The 14,341-nt window shown below is 38.4% G+C and overlaps 1 long non-coding RNA gene across 1 annotated transcript in view; it reads left to right on the top strand.

Moving 5' to 3' along the window:
* Positions 1–9,113, top strand: part of LOC133816389 (uncharacterized) — a 47,612-nt gene extending 38,499 nt beyond the window's left edge. Inside the window, exon 3 of the long non-coding RNA XR_009885202.1 lies at positions 8,801–9,113. This is a non-coding gene — a long non-coding RNA (uncharacterized LOC133816389). The remainder of the gene's footprint in view (positions 1–8,800) is intronic.
* Positions 9,114–14,341: the final 5,228 nt, after the last annotated feature.

Raw genomic sequence — 14,341 nt, 5'->3', positions numbered from 1 at the left:
AGGTTAGGCCAACTTTTGAGATGTCAACCGTTTGGGCCTCAACTTGATTAACACTTCATTCATTGGTCTACGCTTCTGATTGGCCCACTTCTACATTCTTTTTTATGCTTTTTCTAAATAAGCTCAGGAAATCTTTGTAGTTTTCTAAGTGAAAGGCTCACGAGTTTTGACTGTGTTCATCCACTATGTGGGGCAACAGTAGATACTACCCATTAACAACTTCAAAAGGGCTCTTATTCGATGAAGGCCTTTTTTGAGAGTTGAAGAAAAATTGAGCTACATCGAGTAGTTGCGGCCAGTTCTTCTAATTCGCATTGACAAAGTGGCTCAAGTACTCCTCCAACATCCCATTTAATATTTCTGTCTGCCCATCTATCTACGGGTGGTAGCTCGAGGATATGTTCAATTGTGACCCCAAGTGGTTGAATAGCTCGGACCAAAAGGTCATAGCTAAACTCCCATCTCGATCACTAACAATGTTCTGGGCCACTTCCCAATATTTGCCAATATGCTTGAAGAATTATCGTGCTGTCTCTTCTGCTGAACAGTACTTCGACACCGGGATGAATGTTTCCTACTTTGAGAATCTATCCACGATCACCAAGATCGCACTTAAATCCCCTATCTCCAGTAGGCTGGTTATAAAGTCAAGCGACACACTCTCCCATGGTCAGCTTGGGACTCGCAACAGCTCCAACAACCCAGGTGTCTTGTTCCTCTCGACCTTGTCTTACTGACAAATGAGACAGGTCTTGGTGTACTCCACTACATCATCTCACATCTATGGCCAGCAGTATCCCTACTTATAAAGGGCATGCATCCTCTGCCACCCTAGATGACCCACCCACAAGGTGTCATGACACTAACTTAGTAATGTCTTCTGCAAATCTCCAGCTTTCAGAACATACAAGCGGCCCCCTTTGGCCCACAGAAGATCATTTTCCAACCAAAATTCACGAGTTTGCCTTCTTTCACGAGCTTCTGGATGGTTCTGACAACCAGGTCTTTCTCCAGGTTTTCTTTGATGCGCTTCTTGAGTGGAGTGTTCACCACGCTAGCCGAAAAACTAGCCAAGATCTTTAGAGTCGCCAATTATGCTTTGCGACTCAAGGCATCAGTTACTTGGTTCAAGTGTCCTGCCTTGTGTTCAAAACGGAAGTCAAATTCCACCACGAACTTTTACCATCGAGCCTGCTTAATGGTCAGTTTTGGCTGGGTAAGGAAATGACTAACCGCTACATTGTCTGTCTTCACCCCAAACTTTGACCCTAGCAAGTAATGTCTCCACACTTGCAAGCAATGGATAACCACGAGGAGTTCCTTCTCCTGGACAGTATATCGACCCTCAGCATCGAATAGCTTGCGACTTTCATATGCTACCAAGTGATCTTCTTGTACCTGTACCCTCCCAAAGAATAATATAACGCATCCGTCTCTACTTCGAAGGGCTTGCTAACATCTAGAAAGGCAAGAACAGGATCCTTGATCATGGCTTCCTTCAAACTCCTGAATTCTTCAGCGCACTTATCAGTCCATGCCCAAGTCACACCCTTTTTCAAGAGCTCGGTGAAGAGTTTCGCTCTTCTTGAATAGCTGTCCATATATCGTCTATAGTGGTTGGCTAGGCCCAGGAAAGAACGTAGTTCTTTCACGTTTATGTGGGCTTTCCACTCATGGATTGCTCTCACCTTTTCTAGGTCCATACGAATTTGGCCACGTTCCATAACATGGCCTAGGAACTTGATGCTCTCCTGTGCAAATGAGCATTTCTCACACTTCACATATAGAAGGTTCTCTCTCAACTTCTGAAACACTTGAGCCAAGTGTTCTTGATGATCTTCAATCATGGCGCTATAAACCACAATATCATCCAAGTACACCACCACAAACTTGTCTAGATACTCGTGGAATACTTTGTTCATCAGTGTGTAAAAAGTTGTAGGTGCATCCGTCAACCGAAATGACATGACTCAAAACTCAAATGCTCCATATCGAGTAACGCAGGTTGTCTTTGGTTCATCCCCATCTGTGATCCTCACCTAGTAATAGCCGGATCTCAGGTCCAACTTTGTGAAATCCTTGGCTCCACTTAGCTTATCGAACAAATAAGTGATTAGAGGGATGTGGTAGGTGTTGTGAACTGCCACCTTGTTGAGAGCCCTATAATCAATGCACTGTCTCAAGCTCCAATCGTGTTTCTTCTGGAAGAGCACAAGTGCGCCAAATGGCACCTTTGACAGTCTGATGAAGCCTACCTGCAATAACTCCTTTAGTTGCTTTCTCAACTCTTCTAGCTCGGGGGTTTCCATTCTGTAAGACGCTTCTGTTGGAGGTTTCACTCCTGACACCAGCTCTATCTAGTAATCAATCCCCTTTCTTGGCGGCAAGGCTTTGGGGATTTTATCTGGCATCACGTCCCCATACTTCTTAAAGACCCTCTTAATTTCAAGTGGAACACTCTATTCCACTTTTTCTTAGAACACGGCAAGTACCTCTACATAAGTGGGCTCCCATTTCTTCACACCCTTCTTAAACTCTAAACCTAATAGAAGCTTCACACTCAGGGGTGGTATCACCTTTGCCGGCACCATTGAAGGAGTCTCTCCCATTATGAGCAAACTCCCAGCAACAGGAATTGGGTTGGCACCTTTCTCGGTTAGGAAGTCCATTCCCAAAAGTCGTCCATATCAACCACCACTAAGTCGATCTTCCCCTCCCATGTGTCGATCTTAACTTTTACGCTTTCATGCGGCTCACAACTTTCTCAAGTTTAGTCCCAGTCGTTTGGCTTCGAGCTCTGAGATGAACTTGTGTGTAGCGCTAGTATCAATCATCACGCTCTTGGCTGGATTTTCATTTATGGTGGCGTCCACGAACATCAGTCCCTTCCCCAGGGCCTTCTTCCTTTTTTTTCCATGCTTCTTGAGAGCATTCAACAGGCAGATAGCACCCACGTGCGCGTACTCTTCATCCTCCTCTTCTCCTTCGCATTGTTCCTTTTGGCCAATGAGGGCATTCAACTTGCCCCTATAAGGGCAAACTGCCAATGTATGTGGTCCTTTACAGAGCCAGCAAGCTAGTGGCTTTTTGCCTACGACAATATTTGTCCCATTGGAAGAACTAGACTCTACTGTCCTCCTCTCTCCCCCACTCTTACTCTGCCACGACTTCCTAGACTTCTTGCTCTAGTGCTACTTGAGCTGGTTGGAGGGGTAGTCCTCTTCAGCAAGCTGCTCTCCCATGTGTAATTTGTCAAGCGTTCAGTAGTAGCATGAGTGGTGGCTAGGTCAGTCACACGCTGGCTCTGAAGTTCTTGTTTGGCCCACAGTTTTTATCCTTCGAGGAAATAGAAGAGCCTATCTACATCAAACATGTCCTTAATATCGAGCATCAGTCTCGAAAATTTCTTCACATATTCTCCGACAGTCCCGACTAGTTTAAGCTCTCTCAACTGGCATCAAGCCATGTAGGCGACATTTTCTAGCAGAAAGTGTGTCTTCAATTCTCTCTTCAAATCTCCCCATGACGTGATGGTGAATCTACCATTCTCGATGTCATCAAACTTTGTCCTCCACCATACCTTGACATCCCCAGACAAGTACATGGTGGCCATGGCAACCTTTCCTTCTTCGGAATCGGCTCGCATGACTCTAAAGTAGTGCTCCATGTCAATGAGAAAGTTTTCCAAGTCTCTAGCCCCGTTATAGGGCCTCGACTCAGGCACTTTAACTTGGCCATACTCCATGCCTATTGGCCTCATTGCAGGCGCATTCCCAACTACTCACATGGTTAGGTTGACCGTTACAAATAGCTCACTCATCTCATATCTGAGAGCGTCAACTGATTCCCTACAGTCCTCCATGATGTCATTTATGGAGTCTTGTTGGTCCTTCAACATCCTCTCCACTGCCGTCGTACGCTCCTCCCACCGAGGGGTATCCGATGCACTTGTCGGAGTGTTTCTTTTCTCCAACGCAATTATTTGGGCTAGCAGAAAATCATTTTCCTTCTCTAGTGCGGCTATGCGATTGCTTTTGTGGGATGAACTAGAATTACGGTAGTAGAGGATAGATCCATGATCCTCTCGTCCAAGCCATCTAATTCCCCCACTTGCTTCTCAAGCGCTTCGATCCTCTGAGTATTGCTCACCATTTGTGGGTTCCACCAAGCTTTCTCTAACTTGGCTCTGATACCAACTGTCACAGACCGACTCTTTGGGGACTCCAAGTAGACGGAACGTGCGGCACTTGCAGACACTCCAAGCTAGCAAGTCAGCCTACAACTCATGCCTGCGTGCAAACAAACTCAGTGGTTAGCCACAAACACATCTCAAACATATAATGGGAAATTAACAAAGTATGACCAAGCACAAAGCAAGTCAGTCCATAGAACGCCCACACCACACAAAAGCATACAAAAAGGCATGTAATGACCCAACTATTTCTAAGACCTTGGACCATTAAAACTACTAGACATAGCTACTATTTTTGGGAAACATACATCATAAAGAACATAACTTTATTTAAAACCCAAAATATTGTACCAATACAAGATAAGGTAAAAGTATAAAATAAAATGTGATATGGTATGGGATCCCATCATTTATAAAACATAAACTTTAATTGTTTAAATACTAATTGCGGAAATACATCAAAACATAACTTAAAAGACTAAAAATAACGTCATCCTTGATTTTGATCGTCACGCAGTCCATTCAATCCATTCATCCTCTACACACAAGCCAAGCTGCCATGAATCTTTCCGCCTTCCATAAATCATTTCCCCGCATCAAGCTAAAAAAATAAAGGAATGAGCCTAATGCCTAGTAAGGAAAATCTACTAACAACATATATCATAAAACATAAGATTATAACATAAACATATACTATAAAACATATGATTATAAAAACATAGAACATATAGGACTACAATATTAATGGCCATTAACTCATTAACATGGCATGTGATAAACCATCTAGGTCCTCTGTCTACTAATCAAGGTAGGTTAGATCACATGGTAGTATATGATAACCCATCTAGGTCCTCTGTCTACTAATCGAGGTAGGGTAAATCATAACTCTAAACAATGAAAATGATAAAAATTCTTGGGGCTTTTTATCTAATCAAGTCATATGCCCAAGTGACTATAAAACATATTCTTGGGGCTTGCTATCTAAGCATGTCATATGCCCAAGGACTACAAAACATAATTATACATATACATATCATAACATAAACATATAAGCACATATAATCTATCTTATTTTCCTTACCAAAAACAGGGATATGGAGAAAAGAACGAGATTTGGAGCACTCCTAAAACCAACAGTAAGAATGGTGAGTTTTTAAAGAAAAGAGAACTAAACCATCCAAGTAGAAACTTACAAAAAAGAAAAAGAACCTTAAGTTTCAAGAAACTTAAATACCTAACCAAGAATCGTAAACAAGAGTTAGGATCTGAACAGAAATAAAAGAAAACTAAAGAACCATAAAGAATTGAACTTAGGGATAAGAGTACCTTGAATGATCTTATGAATTGATCTAAACCTCAATGCCGAAATCTCACTATATCTAACTTCCCAAGTGTTTAGAAAAGCTCAGAATGATAAAGATTTTAACCCAAAAACCCAAGTGTTTCTCTCTATAGTAACACTAGCAACTTGGAGGCTTTGAAGATTTCTTGAAGAATGAAGAAAATGGCTGAGTACTAGGTCCTATTTATAGAGTTCAAGGAGTGAAACTAACCCCTTTTAATTTGAATAAATAAATGATTATAAAATGAAAAAGATTTGAATTTTCGTTCAGCAGATGCCCAGAACTCAGTCAAAACTGTTCAACGGTTAGGTCCTAGAGGTTAAGGGATGTTTTAAGCTTGGATTCCACGGAGTTCAAACATACAAGGGTGGGCCCGATATATCACCCCCTATAGGCAATAAATCGCCTCCACTATTTTCCCGAGCCTTCACTCAATCATTCGTGCGAAGTCGACGTGTTTTTTGTTTCTTCCGTAGGCGATATATCAACACCTATAGCTGTGATATATCGGCATACGTTGATATATCAAACACGTACTTGCACTTTTTTAGCATATTTTGAATTGATAAAACAGCTTTGATGAAGTCTAAACGTGATCCTAACAACAGCTGGAAGGTTCTAGAGCTTGTAGATCTTTCTTTTAATTAAACTATTCATAAAAAATACTTAAATCCTTAATAAACATGATTACGAAAAGTGTCATGCTCTTAATAATTCTATCTTAACCTTAGGTTATAGTAAATAATATTTCTAGAACCAGCAATATTAATCAAATCTTATATTATAATTAATATTCTTAAATTATAGGTTAAACTCATAAAATCCATAATTGTTGCTATGAGTGTCCAACTAAGTCCTGGCTTAAACAAAAATCCACATAAACTATCATTCTAAAAACTAATACTAGCTACAACTACTACTACTATTATCTAGCTAGCTAAGTAAATATTCTTGGACACTACAAGGAAAGTGGCACGCGATGGCCCAATGAAAACAACAATCAAGTAACACATAGAAAATAAGGAATCATACATGGGCAAGTATGGATAAACATTGTTTTATTAATGTATAGCCTTGATAGGGCAAGGGAGTACACAACTTTTGCCCCTATCTGCTAGTGGGCATTGTGCTTCCCTAAGTCACCAGGTCACCACCACCTAAGGGGCCTTCAAGGGATACGAGGTCTTCCTATTAACGTATATGATTTTTGTCTAGGAGACATATGCATAATTACAAAATTGCCACTACCTTACCCCATGAGGTTGCTTGGTGCAAGACTTGACTAATGATCAGGCACCAAGGCATGCTCACTTACAAAATGGCCCCATGTGGGTGTGCCAAAGGGGAAGCATGCCACGCGGCGTGCCCACAAGTCAACAAGCCCCCCATGGCCTTTTGGGTCACGCAGGTCGCGATGCCCATGAATTGGGTCGCGGTGCGCCCCTGTGAACCCAGAAATCCCTGGGATTCTCTGCATTTTCTCCCAACTCAACTCAACTCAACAAAAAACCCCTTGAAACCTAGAACCAAACCCAGAATTGAGTTTAAGACTCTTAACCACACAACCTAGGTATAAAAATCACCCAAAATCCTACTGCAATTACCATTCCAAATCAGCAATCAATCAATACTCAAAAACCCAGTCAAAACTCATCCTAACAATCTAAATGTTAGAATAATCAAGACAAAATTCTCACATCTATTAACATCCTCAATCATTGGAAATTGCTTGACTAATCCTAGCTTAATTTCCCAGACTTCCCTGCTAAATCCCCAGGCTTTTCCTTCAAAAATTTCCTTCAGCTTCAAAGCACGAGATTGGGAGAGAGAGAGAACATGCAAGAGAGAGAGGGAGAGAGAGGGAGTTTTTGAGAAGTTTCTGTTATGTTCTGATCACTCCCTAAGGTCTTTCAAGCCTATCCCCCTACCAAAGACAAAAATACCCCTGGTAATAACCCAGCCCCTTAATTGCCCTTAAGGGTAAAACGATCATTAACCCCAATTCCCGCTAATTCCTCGAGTCATCCTACCAACTCACAATTAATCCTGTCATGCCCAACTAATTAACAACTACTTACTCGTTACTCAATAAATCCCAGATATACATTAAACTTCCCAAAATACCCCTAAGCTCACCTCGAGCCGGGTATTAAACCCTATTGTGACTATTTCGCTAATTCGCTCACTAGGATCGACTCGAGCCACATACTGCAAATATATCAATATAATAATGTGGTCCCAACCATTTAGCACATATAAGCACATGTATGCCCTTAACAAATATGCCCTTATAAACCCAAACGGACCCACATGCATATCTAATACTAAAAACACATGCATATAAATTTATTCATGTTATCGTATAAATCATGCATGCCACATATCATGCATTTAATCAATTAATAACACATATATCCAATTATGCCCTCCTGACACGCTAATCAAGATACTAAACCCTATTAGCATTTTTGGGACGTTATATATGCTTTTTTATGCAACTTCAATTTCCATTAATTTTCAGGAAATTGAGGTTGAATTCTCAGATATTGGGGCAAGTTTAAATTGAGGGTGTCTTGATATTGCTTGTGGGTTGTACTACTGAATTAAGGTTGGAGTTGGTGCTTAAATGTGGTTTGATTGGGGTTTTTGGCACAATCTGGTTTCAATTTAAGTTTCAAGGGACCTAGCGCGATTGTGCTACTATCCTAGGGACTCAGGGATTGTGCAATAGCGCGACCACACTAGATTAAGGTGTGACTGCTCTAGGGCCCAAAATAGCCCAAACTTGTCGAGGGTGCGACCTCGCCCAGGGGCTGGCGCGATAGCGCCAGGTGCCCAGAAATCATTTTATTCTTATTTTGTGAATTAGGCCAGTATTTTCTACGATTTACTTTGGGATCCGCTTGGGGGGAAGGGGGATGATTGCATTACCCTATTGAATAGAGTTGGAGGTCTCGAGAGCTAGGGTTTACTTTTGGAAAATGTCATTGGATTAAATTCCTAATGAGCGTTTAACTAACGTTGTGACAAGGGTTTCCGAGGGCCTCGGGAAATGGATCGCCCTCGAGGTCGCTCCGTCTTCAGCACAAGACTCGAGGTTTGAAAACTGGCATATGCACATAGAGTATGGCATTTTCTTAGTTATGCTGGACTGTAGTTATGACTTTATATTTTCATTTGTTAGGGCTCAGATCCTCTTTATGCTTAATTATGTTGAATTTTCTGTGAATAATTGCTTGGTCCGTATTCGGCTATAATCATGCAGAATGTAGCTAGTGATGGCTGGGCCACAATGGGAGTGTTTTACACACTCGCCTGGCATCGACCGTAACCTTGGTGCTGGGAGACGTACCTCGCTTGGCAAGGCCGCTCGGCACGGCCATGTAAATTGTGTATGTGTTTGAAATGAGCATGTTATAAGCTATGAAATGTGTTAATGATTTACATGATTGGAATAAATGTATGTATAATCTGCGAAGCATGCTAATTGTTGTTTATTTTTACCGTGATTATTATTATTATTTCTTGTGGGGTTTTCTTCTTGGACCATGGCCCACGGATGCTCTATGGTGCAGGTAAGGACAATGGGAAAGTAAAAAAGTCATGAGTTGGACAGCTTTGGAGCGACGCATACATGTTCGGCCAATTCGGTAGTCAGGGTCGAGATATCTAAGGGACTAAACTGAATGTAATGACCCAGATTGTAAAGACTCGATAATGCAGAAATATAAACGTTTTCATGTAACAAAATGTCTCAAAATCCCGTATAAAAAAATTGTTTAAAATTCGTATGACCATACATAATATATAATACAAACATAGTTTATGAAGAGTAAACTGAGCCTAGTTTATGAAAATAAAGAAACATTTCAAAAAATAAAGTAGCATTGCAAAAGGTCGGTCCACATGTACATTCACAAGGAAGACTCCAGCGCTCACTGCTCTGCCTTGCCCTTGTTCTTACCTACAACAGGAAACAACTAGTTAAGCGAAAACGCTTAGTAAGTTCAACTTTAAAACAAAAGCATGCAGAGAAGACAGGTGGCCACTAACCAGGTTATTGTCCACAGATAACAATAGCTCACAAAAATTAGGGTTCCAGATCCATGGACCCTACGCAATCAATTTCAAGAACGCAAAAGTGTCCTCTCAAACTTATGGTTATGCCTGATAACAAATGGCAAACTATTTCATATAAACAGATAAATCCCTGCACTCAGAAAATCCCAGAGCAAGCAGATATAATATATCACAATATAATTCGAGACCAACGCTCGACAATTTCCAACAATTCGGGCATATCATGCCCTCCAGCATAATTGCAAATCTGTAGAAGAGAACTGAGTTTCAACACTAAGATCTAGCCAATAAATATCCCCACCAAGGGTAACTATCAAGTTACCTAGGGCATCGCTACTTATCCAAGAGTAAATCCCTCACAAGGGTAACCATCAAGTTACCTAGGGCATTGCTACTATTCATGAGTGTGATCGATGTTACGCAGGTTTACAGAGACTTCTATGTTAATCAGTGGTGCTGGTGAGCAGTTGTCCCTAGGGTGTTCAACCTCACTCAAACTTGGCAACCCCTAGTATCTCTAGGCATTCTCACTGAATTGCCAATATTCACAGCTACTATCTTGGAATAACATATCAGAGAACTTGCTCGGGTTCTAACCGTTCAATGATTAAGTAAGCATGGGGCCCCTAGGTCCCATTCATTTTGGCGCCCCTAGGTTTAAACCAGCAATCCTCACCTCTTGGCCACTCGTCGCGGTAGTGAACCGGACATAATAAATTCAAACAAGCAATGTGACAGAGATAAGCCGCTCGGATATGACAGATATCTACCATTCATATTTTCTGGATCAGAACCTACTAGACTAACGCCTCTATGCAAACTTTCTACGACAGTGTATATATGTGCATGTGTCCCTGTACTAACAGACAATAAAATAGTCGTTTCAAGTTGTAGCCATACAATAGAAGTTGACTTACTCGGAGTCCTTAGCTCACAACAGGATTTCACCCTCCAATGTATAGTCCAGTTATGCTTAGCCGCCATAATTCATTATTATTATTTTGGGCAGTTTTGTCATTTTAAAAATCACTTGTAAGGATTAAAGATCCTTATTTGGTTTTAAACCCACTCAAGAAATTCGTACTAAAATTTTTTAGACTAAACCCTAAGTCTCGGGGAGACCTATCCTATGGTCTCGATACTTAGGTTTGGGTATCGCAATAGTATTTTCCCAAAATCCACTAAAAATCTTATTCTTTAAAAGTTCTACTATTAACCCGTACTTTCAACAGGCAGTTAAATATATAAATTACTTTAGCTGGTATTATATCCAGAAAATACTAATTAAATTCCTTAATTATTTTTCAAGAAAATAATCTCTTAATTTTCCTTTTATTTTTCTTAAGGTTTTAACCTCTAAAAAAAGTGTTTTAAGAAAATAGTCTAATTTTTACTTAATTAGAAAAACCACTAATAAATTCTTATCTTGACTAGTTAATTTTCCGAAGTCAACTAATCAAGTTTACTTACTAGAAAAATAATTTACTTAATTATTTTATCAAAATATAGGGTTTTTGAACCCTCTTTTAATTTATCAACTTATAAATAAATTAAATCTTTTATTTTTAGAAAGAATACAAATTCTTTAATAAAATAATTCTCATTTAAACTCAAGTGCTAATTTAGGTCAAAATGTTTTTAAGATTTACCAAGTTTTAATCTTGCAATAAGCACAAATATACTTTTTATCTTAAGTTCCAAAATCCCATTTTTTCCATTTTTAACTACATAATTTGTTAGGTGATAACATGAAATTTACTTACCCAATCATTACAAAAATTTCCCAATTCAATATTTGATATATGTTTTAGTTCTTTCTAAAATATTAGGTCAACAGGAGCATTTTTTATTGGTGAAAATATTTTCCAAACATTGAGGTAAAAATGACCTTATTTTCAAGTCCTTATTTTTTCCAAACTTTGGCACTTAATAACTCTCAAACTGTTCATTATTTTATTACCAAATTTTATAGTGGAATACTAGGTTATACGAAAAATATGTCCACTAAAGTTTAGAAAAAACTGGGTTCATTTGCCCTATACAGTGGCTGTCCAAACTTGGTCCCGAATTTAAGAATACGAAAAAAAAACAGTTTTGTACCTAAACTTTGAACTAGCATAACTCACTCATTTCTAAACGTTTTTGAGTGTTTTAAAAGCTCAATATAATGTACTCTATCTCAAAAAAATCACAGTAAAATTTACTTTTACAAAATAACTATACAGTGAACGCTTGACCCATTGGAAGTCACAGCTCAAAACATGTATTTTTGTTTTAGGGTTTTCAACAAAACCCTTAGGGATTTTGGTCCCTATTTTCAAAAATCAACACACAAGGATCATAAAAATTATAAAAAAACTACCATAGCCTTATTACATCACCAATAAGAGAATTTAAGCATTAAATATACAAAATAATGCTTAAATATAAAAATCATGCAATAAAAACTATAAAAAGTAAACTTTTTACCTCTTGTTGTTCTTGCGTTAGGTTTTGATGTATCTACTAACTTTAAATCCTTCAAAACTCTTTCAAAACCTTAACCGACTCCCCCAACAACATAAATAGTTAGCTATTGAAAGACCTATGGTTAAAAACTTTACAAAAGTCAAGTTTTTTTGAAACTTTACCTTAGGGAACTCTTCCTAGACCAAAGCTTAAGCTTCCAAGATTTCTTAGTGTTCTTGATGGTTGAAAGGGAGAGAACACTTAAGAGAAATTTTTTGAAGTGATGAGAGTGAGAGTAGAGAGAATGGGTCGGTTGGGTGAGGGTTTGGATGAGCATAACAACTAAATAATATCAAAACACTTGAGTGTTTTACCTTTATCACTTTGTCTCATTAACCTTCATTTAAATGTGATTAAAACTTAATCAATTTGGTCGACACAACTAACATCCTCACATGGTCGGCCACCTCTTTTCTATATATGTTATTATTTTTTTATTAAGGTTAATAATTATTTCCTAAGAAGAAAATCCAAATTGACTTTTTATAACATTTTTCACTCATATAAAGTTTTAAAAATAAAATTAACATATAATAATTAAATTAAATATCTCTCACATTTAATTTAATAAATCACACAATACAATTTAAACTAAAGTCCATTTATAAAGTAAAATTCCCCAATTTGGTAAAATTAAGCATTTAACACAAAATGCCCTAAAATTTCCATTTTCTTTTAGGTTTATTATTTTTTACCAAACTTTAATTTTTATGAATGTATTTTATGCCCAAAATATATTTGCCATAGTTTTTTATTTTATTTTCTTAGATTTTTACCCGATTAGGATTTTTATGTTAGTCCAAGACCGAAAGTCTTATCTTGACTTTTAATCACAAAATTCTTAATTTGGCTAGCAATAACTCATGGAAATAAATTCCAAACAAATATAATATTATTTAAAATAATATTCTTAACTCTGGGAAAAAAAAAATTCGACCCGAGTCGTTTAAAGGTACCCGAAACCCAGGGCTTACACTGAAAGTCCATTTTGTCGCCTAGGTCGAATATTTTGTCAACATTGATGTAATTATGTTTTGGTTTAAACTCTTTTTTGGATCCCTTGTAAGTGTTTGAGGTTGTAATGAAAAGTTTAATCCTTTCGATCAAGATTTTTAGTACCTAAACCTTTATTTAATTTTAATTACACTTTTGAGTCTTAATGACTCGCTTAATGAGCTAAGCACTATTTTAAACACACAGTGTAATGGTCCTGGATTTGTAGGGCTTTACAAATAGTGATACATATCTTTGGCCCTTGAGATTTGAGCATATTGGTTGGTATAGGGTAAACAGGTTAGTAAACGAAGGACCTTCAAGAGAATTGACTATTGGTTCTCTTAAAGTTTGTGAATCTTGTCTGGAAGGGAAAATAACCAAAATATATTTCTCTGCTAAAGGTTTAAGAGCCATAGAACCACTCTAACTTGTACACACTGACGTCTGCGGTCCTCTTAATGTACATGCAAGAGGAGGGTATGAATATTTTTTTCATTTTTATTGATGATTATTCAAGATATGGTTACCTATGCTTAAAGCAAATGAACTATGAGACTTTTGGGAATTTCAAAGAATTCCAAGTAGAAGCTGAAAAGCAATTAGGTAAATCAATAAAAGTACTTTGATCTGATAGAGGAGGAGAGTACTTGGAATATGAATTCGAAGACCATTTCCGTGAGCGTGGAATTTAATCCCAACTTACATCACTTGGAATGCCACAACAAAATAGTGTTTTAGAAATAAGGAACAGGACATTATTAGATATGGTTAGATCAATGATGCAATATTCATCATTACCATTGTCCTTCAGGGGCTATGAAATTCAATGTCTAGTGTACATATTGAATGTTGTTCAATCCAAGTCAATCTAGAAGACACCATTAGAACTATAGAATGGTAGTAAACCTAGTTGCACCATTTTGTATTTGGGGGTATCCAGCACACGTCCTAAAGGGAAAGACTGGGAAGTTGGACTCACGGACTGAATTTTGGTTGTTTGTAGGGTATTCCAATGAGACTAGATGTAATGCTCCACGTCACTATGGCTGCTTACAGGAATGACGACTGGCCCTACAAACCAAAACGAGTCATTCGAGCGTGCTTTGTCCACACTGCCATGCTTCTTGGGAAATTTTCCCAAGAGGTCACCCATCATGAGACTTCTCTAGGTCAAGCACGCTTAACATTGGAGTTCTCAAGTGATGGGCTACCGAAAAGATGA

The sequence above is a fragment of the Humulus lupulus genome, chromosome 2, assembly GCF_963169125.1.
Source record: "Humulus lupulus chromosome 2, drHumLupu1.1, whole genome shotgun sequence".
NCBI classification, from domain to species: Eukaryota; Viridiplantae; Streptophyta; class Magnoliopsida; order Rosales; family Cannabaceae; genus Humulus; species Humulus lupulus.
Note: the sequence above shows the minus strand (reverse complement) of the source record. Positions and strands in the feature narration are given on the sequence as shown.